The sequence below is a fragment of the Orbicella franksi genome, chromosome 4 (assembly GCF_964199315.1).
Source record: "Orbicella franksi chromosome 4, jaOrbFran1.1, whole genome shotgun sequence".
Taxonomy (NCBI): Eukaryota; Metazoa; Cnidaria; class Anthozoa; order Scleractinia; family Merulinidae; genus Orbicella; species Orbicella franksi.
In genome coordinates, this window is record NC_138148.1 from 27,364,801 (window position 1) to 27,376,420 (window position 11,620).

Sequence of the window (11,620 nt, forward strand, 5' to 3'; positions counted from 1 at the left end):
TCAGAATAACTTTCAGCTACACTCGGGTGTTCTTCTCCAAACAGTTTAAGTCCGATATCAAGAACACGCTGTTTAGACTGAAGAGCTAAGGAGAATTCGCCCAGTTCATGTTGTGTCTCAGAGTAAATGGTAACTGTCAAATGTGCATGAGTGTTCTTCTCCGAACAGTTTGCGCCTGATATCCAGTGCACGCTGTGCAGACCGAAGAGCTGAGGAAAAGTCCCCTAGTTCATTTTGTGCTACCCCGAGTGAATAGTAACTGTCAGCTGTGATTGAGTGGATTTTTCCAAACAGTTTACGCCTGATGTCCAGTGCACGCTGTGCAGACTGAAGAGCTGAGGAAAAGTCGCCTAGTTCATGTTGTCCTACCCCGCGTGAATGGTAACTGTCAGCTTTGCTTGAGTGTTCTTTTCCAAATAGTTTACGCCTGATATCCGGTGCACGCTGTGCAGACTCAAGAGCCGAGGAAAAGTCGCCTAGTTCATGTTGTGTGACCCCGAGTGAATGGTAACTGTGAGCTGTGCTTGAGTGTTCTTCTCCAAAGAGTTTACGCCTAATATCCAGTGCGCGCTGTGCAGACTGAAGAGCTGACGAAAAGTCGCCTAGTTTATCTTGTGTGACCCCGACTGAATAGTAACTGTCAGCTGTGCTTGAGTGTTCTTCTCCAAACAGTTTACGCCTGATATCCAGTGCACGGTGTGCAGACTGAAGAGCCGAGGAAAAGTCGCCTAGTTCATGTTGTGTGATCCCGAGTGAATGGTAACTGTCAGCTGTGCTTGAGTGTTCATCCCCAAAGAGTTTGCCCCTGATAACCAGTACACCCTGTGCAGAATGAAGAGCTTAGAAAAAGTCGCCTAGTTCATGTTGTGTGACCCCGAGTAAATGGTAACTGTCCGCTGTGCCTGAGTGTTCTTCTCCAAAGAGTTTGCGCCTGATATCCAGTGCAGGCTGTGCAGACTGAAGAGCTGAGGAAAAGTCGCCTAGTTTATGTTGTGTGACCCCGAGTGAATGGTAACTGTCAGCTGTGCTTGAGTGTTCTTCTCCAAACAGTTTGCGCCTGATATCCAGTGCACGGTGTGCAGACCGAAGAGCTGAGGAAAAGTCGCCTAGTTCATGTTGGGTGACCCCGAGTGAATGGTAACTGTCAGCTGTGCTTGAGTGTTCTTCTCCAAACAGTTTACGCCTGATATCCAGTGCACGGTGTGCAGAATGAAGAGCTGAGGAAAAGTCGCCTAATTCACTTTGTGTGACCCCGAGTAAATGGTAACTGTCAGCTGTGCTTGAGTGTTCTTCTCCAAAGAGTTTTCGCCTAATATCCAGTACACGCTGTGCAGAATGAAGAGCTGAGGAAAAGTCGTCTAATTCACTTTGTGTGACCCCGAGTAAATGGTAACTGTCAGCTGTGCTTGAGTGTTCTTCTCCAAACAGTTTACGCCTGATATCCAGTGCAGGCTGTGCAGACTAAAGAACTGAGGAAAAGTCGCCTAGTTCACGTTATGTGACCCCGAGTAAATGGTAACTGTCAGCTGTGCTTGAGCGTTGTTCTCCAAAGAGTTTGCGCCTGATATCCAGTGGACGCTGTGCAGACTGAAGAGCTGAGGAAAAGTCGCCTAGTTCACGTTGTGTGACCCCGAGTATGTGGTAACTGTCAGCTGTGCTTGAGTGTTGTTCTCCAAAGAGTTTGCGCCTGATATCCAGTGCACGCTGTTTAGACTGAAGAGCTGAGGAAAAGTCGCCTAGTTCATGTTGTGTGACCCCGAGAGAATGGTAACTGTGAGCTGTGCTTGAATGTTCTTCTCCAAACAGTTTACGCCTGATATCCAGTGCACGGTGTGCAGACCGAAGAGCTGAGGAAAAGTCGCCTAGTTCATGTTGGGTGACCCCGAGTGAATGGTAACTGTCAGCTGTGCTTGAGTGTTCTTCTCCAAAGTGTTTACGTCTGATATCCAGTGCACGCTGTGCAGACTGAAGAGCTGAGGAAAAGTCGCCTAATTCACTTTGTGTGACCCCGAGTAAATGGTAACTGTCAGCTGTGCTTGAGTGTTCTTCTCCAAAGTGTTTACGTCTGATATCCAGTGCACGCTGTGCAGACTGAAGAGCTGAGGAAAAGTCACCTAGTTCACGTTGTGTGACCCCGAGTAAATGGTAACTGTCAGTTGTACTTGAGCGTTGTTCTCGAAAGAGTTTGCGCCTGATATCCAGTGCACACTGTGCAGACTGAAGAGCTGAAGAAAAGTCGCCTAGTTCACGTTGTGTGACCCCGAGTAAATGGTAACTGTCAGTTGTGCTTGAGCGTTGTTCTCGAAAGAGTTTGCGCCTGATATCCAGTCTACACTGTGCAGACTGAAGAGCTGAAGAAAAGTCGCCTAGTTCAAGTTGTGTGACCCCGAGTAAATGGTAACTCTCAGCTGTGCTTGAGTGTTGTTCTCCAAAGAGTTTGCGCCTGATATCCAGTGCACGCTGTGCAGACTGAAGAGCTGAGGAAAAGTCGCGTAGTTCATGTTGTGTGATCTCGAGTGAATGGTAACTGTGAGCTGTTCCTGAGTGTTCGTCTCCAAAAAGGTTACGCCTGATATCCAGTGCACGCTATGCAGACTGAAGAGCTGAGAAAAAGTCGCCTAGTTTATGTTGTGCTACCCGCAGTGAATGGTAACTGTCAGTTAGATTTGGGTGATCTTCTGCAAAGAGTTTGCGCCTGATATCCAGTGGACGCTGTTTAGACTGAAGAGCTGAGGAAAAGTCGCCTAGTTTATGTTGTGTGACCCCGAGTGAATGGTAACTGTCAGCTGTGCTTGAGTGTTCTTATCCAAGGAGTTTTGCGCCTGATATCCCATGCACGCTGTGCAGACAGAAGAGCTGAGGAAAAGTCGTCTACGTTATGTTATGTGACCCCGAGTGAATGGTAACTGTCAGCTGTGCTTGAGTGTTCTTCTCCAAAGAGTTTGCGCCTGATATCCAGTGCACGCTCTGCAGATTGAACAGCTGAGGAAAAGTCGCCTAGTTCATGTTGTGTGACCCCCAGTGAATGGTAACTGTTAGCTGTGCTTGAGTGTTTTTCTAGAAAGCGTTTGCGCCTGATATCCAGTTAACGCTGTGCAGACTGAAGAGGTGAGAAAAAGTCGCCTAGTTTAAGTTGTGTGACCTCGAGTGAGTGGTAACTGTCAGCTGTGCTTGAGTGTTCTTATCCACGGAGTTTTCGCCTGATATCCAGTGCACGCTGTGCAGACTGAAGAGGTGAGAAAAAGTCGCCTAGTTTAAGTTGTGTAACCTCGAGTGAGTGGTAACTCTCAGCTGTGCTTGAGTGTTCTTATCCACGGAGTTTTCGCCTGATATCCAGTGCACGCTGTGCAGACCGAAGAGCTGAGGAAAAGTCGCCTAGGTTATGTTGTATGACCTCGAGTGAATCGTAACTGTCAGCTGTGCTTGAGTGTTCTTCTCCAAAGAGTTTGCGCCTGATATCCAGTGCACGCTCTGCAGACTGAAGAGCTGAGGAAAAGTCGCGTAGTTCATGTTGTGTGACCCCGAGTGAATGGTAACTGCCAGCTGTGCTTGAGTGTTCTTCTCCAAAGAGTTTGCGTCTGATATCCAGTGCACGCTGTTTAGACTGAAGAGCTGAGGAAAAGTCGCCTAGTTCATGTTGTGTGATCCCGAGTGAATGATAACTGTCAGCTGTGCTTGAGTGTTCCTCTCCAAAGAGTTTGCGCCTGATATCCAGTGCACGCTGTGCAGACTGAAGAGCTGAGGAAAAGTCGCCTAGGTTATGTTGTGTGACCTCGAGTGAATGGTAACTGTCAGCTGTGCTTGAGTGTTCTTCTCCAAAGAGTTTGCGCCTGATACCCAGTGCACGCTGTTTAGACTGAAGAGCTGAGGAAAAGTCGCGTAGTTCATGTTGTGTGACCCCGAGTGAATGGTAACTGTCAGCTGTGCTTGAGTGTTCTTCTCCAAAGAGTTTGCGTCTGATATCCAGTGCACGCTGTTTAGACTGAAGAGCTGAGGAAAAGTCGCCTAGTTCATGTTGTGTGATCCCGAGTGAATGATAACTGTCAGCTGTGCTTGAGTGTTCCTCTCCAAAGAGTTTGCGCCTGATATCCAGTGCACGCTGTGCAGACTGAAGAGCTGAGGAAAAGTCGCCTAGGTTATGTTGTGTGACCTCGAGTGAATGGTAACTGTCAGCTGTGCTTGAGTGTTCTTCTCCAAAGAGTTTGCGCCTGATACCCAGTGCACGCTGTTTAGACTGAAGAGCTGAGGAAAAGTCGCGTAGTTCATGTTGTGTGACCCCGAGTGAATGGTAACTGTCAGCTGTGCTTGAGTGTTCTTCTCCAAAGAGTTTGCGTCTGATATCCAGTGCACGCTGTTTAGACTGAAGAGCTGAGGAAAAGTCGCCTAGTTCATGTTGTGTGATCCCGAGTGAATGATAACTGTCAGCTGTGCTTGAATGTTCTTCTCCAAAGAGTTTGCGCCTGATATCCAGTGCACGCTGTGCAGACTGAAGAGCTGAGGAATAGTCGCCTAGTTCATGTTGTGTGACCCCGAGTGAATGGTAACTGTCAGCTGTGCTTGAGTGTTGTTCTCCAAAGAGTTTGCGCCTGATATCCAGTGCACGCTGTGCAGACTCAAGAGCTGAGGAAAAGTCGCCTAGGGTAAGTTGTGTGACCCCGAGTGAATGGTAACTGTCAGCTGTGCTTGAGTGTTGTTCTCCAAAGAGTTTGCGCCTGATATCCAGTGCACGCTGTGCAGACTGAAGAGCTGAGGAATAGTCGCCTAGGTTATGTTGTGTGACCCCGAGTGAATGGCAACTGTGAGCTGTGCTTGAGTGTTCTTCTCCAAAGAGTTTGCGCCTGATATCCAGTGCACGCTGTGCAGACTCAAGAGCTGAGGAAAAGTCGCCTAGGGTAAGTTGTGTGATCCCGAGTGAATGGTAACTGTCAGCTGTGCTTGAGTGTTGTTCTCCAAAGAGTTTGCGCCTGATATCCAGTGCACGCTGTGCAGATTGAAGACCTGAGGAAAAGTCGCCTAGTTCATTTTGTGTGATTCCGAGTGAATGGTAACTGTCAGCTGTTCTTGAGTGTTCTTCTCCAAAACGTTCAAGCCTGATATTAAGTGAACGCTGTTTAGACTGAAGAGCTGAGGAAAAGTCGCCTAGTTTATGTTGTGTTTCCCCGTGGTCAGCATAGCTCTTTGCTAGTGCTTCTTGATGAAGTGCCAGAGTCGCGGAGTTGGGTTCGTGGATTAGCGAATTGTCTTTGCTACTCTTGCATTGTTCAATTGCCTTTTCATGATACAGGATCCTTTCCGTGGACAGTTTCTCTGCGTGTTCATGTTTGCTGGACACTTCCTCAAGTACTCTATTAACATTGCGCTGGAAATTAAATAAACCAAGTGAACTCTGGAGGACTGGGTTTTCGAACTCTTTTGTTATATTTAGCACGACATTGCTTACACACTGTTTGGTGTCAGGATCAGGTAAATGTTTTATTGCTTGGCTCACGAGACAGAGAACTTCTAATGTTAATGGGCTATTTATTACTTTTTCATGGTTTCTTTCGATCATTTCTTCTTCTCCATTTTCACTTTCTCTATCTTTCATTGCAGGAATTATAAGAAGTTTTTTGTCTCCCACTACTCTGCATTCCTCGAGCGCTTTGCTGTAGAACATTGACATTCTTGAGGGGTTCTTTATGAATCGATAATAAATAGCAAGTATCTGAAACATAATAATTCTTAGAATCTTCTGCTCGGGTGTTCCGTCCATTGAGGAAAGAGCCTCTTCTAAGATTTGAACTCCGTCCTCTGTTTTTCCAGTAACCAATTGATATATGCCGCTGTAACACAGGTGTTTTCCTCTATCATTAACCGGCAGTGAAGGACACGACGGCTCATACTTCCCTTCCGAAAGCAGCTGCATCGTCCTTCCGTAAGAACCCAAAGGTACTTCAGTAAAAGCCAAGGAAACAAGTAACTGCCTGTAGAACACGTTGTTCCCATCCTTCCTGGCTGCTTCAATTGCTGAATCGTAAATTTTGTCTATGTTTTCGCCCTCGCACCAATATAGGCTGTCTAGAAATAGCTCTGCTTTTACCAGAGCTCGAAAAACGTTGTCAGAAGTCTTGGAATCGTAACAGCCCTCTATAAGACTTGTAAGGAAACTTTGTTCATGTTCATAGAACTCAACAAATGCAGACATGGAATCTCCTGTCAAAAACTGCTCATTAAGCTCCTCGAATCTGGAGACGTAAAACGTACACAGGCGAGATTTGGCATCAAGAATCGTTCCTTTCATTTCATGTTCTCCCCTTTCTCTTGCAAAAGACTGAAGTAGTTTATGTATCGTAAATAATCCAGATTTGGAACCTGAATCGAGAAAAGATCTCCTCCGAAGGGTTTGGAGGATGTTTTTCGCCGCAACATTTTGAGACATACCTAGAACAGCTGCAGCAATCTTTACATCGAAACTCTCTGGAAGAACACTCAAGGACACAAGAGCTTCTTTCTGTTGAGCAGAGAGTCTCTGAAATGAAGAGTCAAATAGGAGTTTTAGTCTTAGATGGCTTGGATAATCTGGATTGTCCAACATCCCCACGATGTCACTACTTTCTAAACACCTCGTGAAGTCAGCTAGAACTTGACTTTGGTTGTCAACATCATCTTCAGAAATAGAGGAACACAATAACTTCATGGCCAAAGGTACATGACCGCAGATTTGCTGAATTCGTGTGCAGTCAGAAGCGGTGGCATTTGGGAGTAATTCGTGAACAAGGGTTTGAGAGGAAAATTCATCTAATGGACAAATTCGTACTGCCTGGTGGCCTTGGAATTGAACATTCATAAATTCTAACGATTCCCTCGTGGTTATCACCAATGTCACTTTCGCGGTTCGTCTGAGAATTTCTTCGAGGAAATATGTGAAATCTTCTTTGACTTTCAATATTTCACTTTCCAGTAAGTCGTCAGCATTATCAAGAATTAGTACAAAAGGATCTGAAATCTCGTTAAAAAGTTGGAAAAGCTCATCATCAAGTGAAAGACGCTGTTGTTGTTGTTGGTCATTTGTGGCAGGTCGTCTAAAAAAGCTAAGAAGCTTTGATGTCAGATCATCTTTTGACTGAAGTCCTCGCAAGGAGAGGAAGTAGACGGGTAATCCCTGTGAGTCGAGATGGTGTCCAACGGCGATTGCAACCGACGTTTTTCCGAATCCTGGTGAACCCCAGATCGACACGATTCGGTTTGACCCAGAAGTCATGTGACCAGTGATTTCTTCACACTCCCTCTGGCGGCCAGTGAAGTGTGGAACCATTGGAGGAAGACATGATTTGGGCAGTGATTGCTTCGCATCTTTAAAAGACAGATTTAAACAATAATAATCATAAAATTACAAATAATTACTTTCTGCATGTATGATAACCGAAGCGTACTCGACTGGTAGGCCTTGGAATACTGTGGCTCAACAAAGGCTCAATCAATTAAAATAAAAAGTCAAGCAATCCATGGCATAATACTAGATAATTAAAAGTAGTTGTTGTTAACGTGGAACTAACATAGTAATAGACCTTTTTCGCTTGGGCGCCTCTGTTTTCCCATTACAGACCACGTGATATTCTCTAGAGAATTGTTCTTTTGTCTATCTAAAAATGATCTTTTCTTATGCACAGTACTATCTGACCATCACATGGTCTGAAATGGGGCAAAAACCGCCCAGTGGAAAAAAGGTCTATTGAACTATGCAAAGAGTTCAAAATTAGGAAACTTGCGGTGGCCTCATGCACGCCCAAAAGAAAGCATAAAATAATACGCTCAGCTCGACTTTAAATAAGTAGTTTAGTTTACCCGAGATCTGCTTTGGACACGTTCCTTGTGATTTACTGCTTACATGCTACACTGTTTTATGGTTATCGCGATCAAGGAAAGCCAAGAAAACACGCCATAGAAGTAAGTTCATTATCACTGTTTGTAATAGTCAATCATTTCAGATTTGTCAGTGATAGTTTTATATGGATTTTATGAGCTTTAGGATATTACGTGCATGGTACGGTATTGACGGCCATTGACCGCGTGGCATAATGATTTTTGAAACGTTTATATCAGTTATTCCCGCTTCGCTCGTTTTCATTGTTTCGTTAATTACCAATTGATTTCGTTAAGTAGAATATATTGTACATTTCAATGTCAGATCGAATTAAAATCAGTGATACGATTGCGAGTGTTCTTCGGTAGTGGATCGTCTCGGTTTCCTTGCGAAACAGTTTTAAATTTCGTTTGCCAGTAGTGTATTCAGTAATTTTTGAAACAATATATTAAAACCGTTACTCTACAAAGATAAAATAAAATACGTTACCTGGCTTGTCTTGAGTTTGAACTTCTTTCAGATCATTGATCTTAAGTTCCAACCTAGCGATGTCTTCTTTTTTTGCTGTGTTCTCCATGTTCCCCTTTAACTCGTCGATATCTGAGCCCACGCCCTCTAGAAACTTGATATATGCCTGGGTCTCCTGTTTCATAGCCTGCTCCAATTTGCGAACTTCTTTTGTGGGAAAGTCCGACTCGGTCAAACCACCAATGACATCAATGCGATCTACTTTGATTCCTAGAGCTTTGAATGCATCTTTAGAGAGTTGCACATATTGATCAAATGTTGCTTTGACAATCTCAGAACTGGTTGAGTGACAAAGCAAATTTCTTAGCAGTCGAAGTTGGTCAATTGCAAGTGCAAATGTTTCTGCCCTGTTTCCACCCGGGCTCAACACAGATGCATGGAATGTTCCATGAGCTAAGTTATGGGGCTTCACGTACAGATCACTGAGTGTCCTGTGATGACCTTTACTGTCGGGCAAAGCGAAGGACCGTGCGTAAATAGTGGCCTGGAACAAGGCTGTACAATCCCATTCTTCATATGAAAGGTTTGTTGAAACTTTGGTTTTGCCACCCTCTGTAGTGAGAAACAGATTTCTTACCGCAATAGAGTCATCCCATGGTTGGAAACCAGGGAGATGTCCAAAGGTGTTGTCCCACATGGATCTGAAAGTATGACGTAATGCCTTGGGAAATTCATTTAGTACAATGGAAGCAAACTTGAAATAGTTCAACTGCTCGTCTTGAAACGGCTGCAAAGCCATCCTTCCTTATATCAGCAGTGATCAAGGACCTGCTGGAGTAGCTGTCAAAGCCTGAAAATAGGACCCTCAATGTTACTTTGGGTCTCTTAAATGATAAATAAAAATGCGGGGTTGAAGGGTGGAATTGAGTCTCGATTGGGTGCTATTTAGCCATCAGGTACACCCTCAAAATACCGACAAAAGCCCTCCCTCTCAAACAGGCCCTGCCACCATGTCGGCTGTTGCACATCCTCGTTGTTACCCTGGTAATGCACTTTCCTACAAGCTACAGCTGGGGAAGAATGGTGAAAGGCAAGTATCCGTCGCCTTCAAATGACGGGATCACAGTGGCTAAGGAAAAGACAACCCTGACAAAATAAAACCCTGCTCCTCCAGGTTAGGGGGTAAGCAGTAAGCTAACCCTGTACTCTCACAAAACCCTATTGGTTACAGAAAAATCTACAGGAATTCGCGCGACTCAACTCTTACAAACTTCGAGGACACCAAAACCGGAAGTGGCGTTGATATTTTGGGGTTTGCCGCTGCGATAAGAGAGGTACCGGATCTCGGCAATGCATTGATTGAAGTCAGCAGTCAAATCTTTTCACAGACACATCATCCACCTTATATGAAGGCTGGAAGCCTGGAAATGTGACCAAATTTTCGAGGATTTCGAAGAATTCGAAATGAAGTTTGTACAGTGTAGTTTTATTGAGGCCATTTCGTCAAACCGAGTAACGTCCACTTTGCTGTAGACTTTGTACTCTGAGGGTCTCAATGGGGGTATACCTTTGACGGCTGACGGTTACGTTGGTTTGACGGTTGGCTGTATTTCTTTTAATTAAACGGATACTGTTTTGCCCATATTTGAATAATCCGAACTAGTTCTTTAATTTGTGCATTAAAAATTAGATTTTGGTCTTCAAATATGTGTCTAATAAGCGTGATCACTTCCCCTTTGTTACCGCTGAACATATCAATCGCCTGCACCCGAGACCAGACTGAGTTAAAGGACTCGCACATAAAGGCAGTTCTTGGATATATTAAAACGATCACTTATAAACAGCATAACTTAAGGGCCATTAACTAATTCATGCGCGCGCTCGCGCGCGTTGCTAAGGAGTTGAAATTTCACTTCCGGTTACTTACGTCAGCCCGAGCGCGGAAAATAAAAACAACTCAAGAACTTGCAAATTCGCTTACATTTAAGATGTTTCTCTTGTGTTTCACAAAATGCAAAGTAAAAACATTTCAAGCAAAGGCAAAATAAGAGAAAGACAGAAAAACAAGAGCAATAGAAAGAGAAAATCTAACTCCATGTGGCTTTGTCTGATCTTACCGAAGTGCGCTGGAAGTGTAAATTGCGCATGCGCTGATAGGGTAACTTCCAAGAGATATCGGGCGCACTTCCGTTTTCCCTAAATGCTAAAGAAAACGTGGTTTTACATTAAATCCACCCTTTTTCGACGAATTTCGATTCAATCCAACGTTGGGAACACAGCTGTGCATTCCTTTTTCGAAATCACGCTTTTTTCAGAAAATTACGAGTTTTTCAATATTTTGAAATTCTCTCAAAATCTGACCTTTTAGAAATGAAACAAAATCTATGCATAGCGTAATGAGGATTTCAATTAAAATATTAACTCAATGAAAAAAGTCCCGATAAAGTTATTTGCCTGGGAGCCTTTGCATTTTTCAGTATTAGTCGCATGACCAAGGGCGTGGCCTGATGACGTCATCACTGGTACTACTGATCATGAAAAAGTTAAAACACATGAAATAACTGTGAACTAACTAAAAATGATGAGGTTATATGAGAATAAATTTTCCTTAGCAACGGCTCGAAAAGATCAGTTAATGGGCCCTTAACCCATTTAAGTCAAACGTTGAGTTCTTAATTATTTCGACGGCTAATATTGGCTAGCTTTTACATTTGACGGTTGACGGTAAAAATGTAAAAATATTACGTTTTTGGCGGTTGATGGTTAATTTTTTGGCCATTGACAGTTGACGGTTAACCCCAGTGGGACCCTCTTGGGAAACTGCACTTTTGATTATTTTTCGAGATTTCAATAAACAATCTGTTTTAACAAAAGTACTACAGCTGTCCGGCAATCTATGCGCCGATATCCTGTTGTGACTGTTACGCTTGGGAATGACGTAACCTTTTTGCCTTTATTTTAAGGCAAATATTTATGCATCAATGTTGCATGGCAAGTTGAAACATGTTGCGCGTTTTACCACCCTTTTTCCGTGTACAGCAACATGTTCAAGGGACCCCGATCTAGATCATCGTCGAACCTTTTGACAAGAAAGAGGCCAATATCCAGCCATCATGACCGCTTGAACGCTCGAACAAACAATATCCCCACCATCTTGACAAGCTTGGTCGATAAAGGATTTATTATATGGGATAAAGAAACAGCGGGATACCGCGCGTAATCGCTAGCGGACAAGATAGCGCCATCTTGTCAGCTCGGGTAGCAGATCACACCTCAGTCGAAGCTAAGGATTTAGCTCATCTTCTTAAC

At 44.1% G+C, this 11,620-nt stretch overlaps 1 pseudogene across 1 annotated transcript in view; it reads right to left on the bottom strand.

The window, feature by feature from the left end:
- Positions 1-10,280, bottom strand: part of LOC145483800 (uncharacterized) — a 12,768-nt pseudogene extending 2,488 nt beyond the window's left edge. Inside the window, exons 1-3 of the transcript XR_014048960.1 lie at positions 8,333-10,280; positions 3,201-7,332; positions 1-3,074 (exon numbers count right to left, since the gene is read on the bottom strand). The exon at positions 1-3,074 is cut by the window's left edge and continues 155 nt beyond it. The product of XR_014048960.1 is annotated as an uncharacterized LOC145483800 (transcript). The remainder of the gene's footprint in view (positions 3,075-3,200; positions 7,333-8,332) is intronic.
- Positions 10,281-11,620: the final 1,340 nt, after the last annotated feature.